Raw genomic sequence first — 1,284 nt, 5'->3', positions numbered from 1 at the left:
CGAAGCTACTGTACAACTTGATTGTACTCCTGTGTTTCGTGTGTACTACTTCTTGGTCATATGTGTTTACAAGTTAGCCTCATGCCATCAGTGTCATTCGTTTCCGGTTGGCCTCATCTGAATAAAATATTCGCATTCTCTATCTGTCTGTCGCAATGGTGTATGTATGCGTGCGTGCGTGCCTCTGTGTGTGTGTGTGTGTGTGTGTGTGTGTGTGTGTGTGTGTGTGTGTGTGATATGAGCTTACGAATATTCAGCAGAGCAAGGTTGTTTGGTTGGTTTTGTTTGTATTGCTTTTGTTTTTTGTTGTTGTTTTGTTGTTGTTGTTGTTGTTGTTTTGTTTTTATCTTTGTTTTGTTTTTTGGTGGTGGTTGTTGTTGTTGCTTTTGATTGTTTATTTTTTGTTGTTGTTTTCTGTTGGTGTTTTATTGGTGTTGTCATTTTTACGCTTGGAGCTGTATGACCAGTCGTTGCCAATGACAAAAGACGACATGAATATAACAGAAAATAATAACCATATGGGCTATGGAAAATTGTCCAATTTCACCTGCCGGAAACACGACTCGTAGAGGTGCAGGATAGCAGGACAACACACCTGCCGGAAACACGACTCGTAGAGGTGCAGGATAGCAGGACAACACACCTGCCGGAAGCACGACTCGTAGAGGTGCAGGATAGCAGGACAACACACCTGCCGGAAGCACGACTCGTAGAGGTGCAGGATAGCAGGACAACACACCTGCCGGAAGCACGACTCGTAGAGGTGCAGGATAGCAGGACAACACACCTGCCGGAAACACGACTCGTAGAGGTGCAGGATAGCAGGACAACACACCTGCCGGAAACACGACTCGTAGAGGTGCAGGATAGCAGGACAACACACCTGCCGGAAACACGACTCGTAGAGGTGCAGGATAGCAGGACAACACACCTGCCGGAAGCACGACTCGTAGAGGTGCAGGATAGCAGGACAACACACCTGCCGGAAGCACGACTCGTAGAGGTGCAGGATAGCAGGACAACACACCTGCCGGAAGCACGACTCGTAGAGGTGCAGGATAGCAGGACAACACACCTGCCGGAAACACGACTCGTAGAGGTGCAGGATAGCAGGACAACACACCTGCCGGAAACACGACTCGTAGAGCTGCAGGATAGCAGGACAACACACCTGCCGCCTTTCAAAACATGGAACTCAGCCAGCCAGCATGACAGGCGACATTTGAAAGGTCTGAACCCTCACCCCATAGCGCGACTCCAGAAGGTATTGTTCAGAGAGAACAT

The sequence above is a fragment of the Babylonia areolata genome, chromosome 35 (assembly GCF_041734735.1).
Source record: "Babylonia areolata isolate BAREFJ2019XMU chromosome 35, ASM4173473v1, whole genome shotgun sequence".
Lineage (NCBI taxonomy): Eukaryota > Metazoa > Mollusca > Gastropoda > Neogastropoda > Buccinidae > Babylonia > Babylonia areolata.
The sequence above is the reverse complement of the archived record's forward strand: the minus strand, read 5'-3'. Positions refer to the sequence as shown.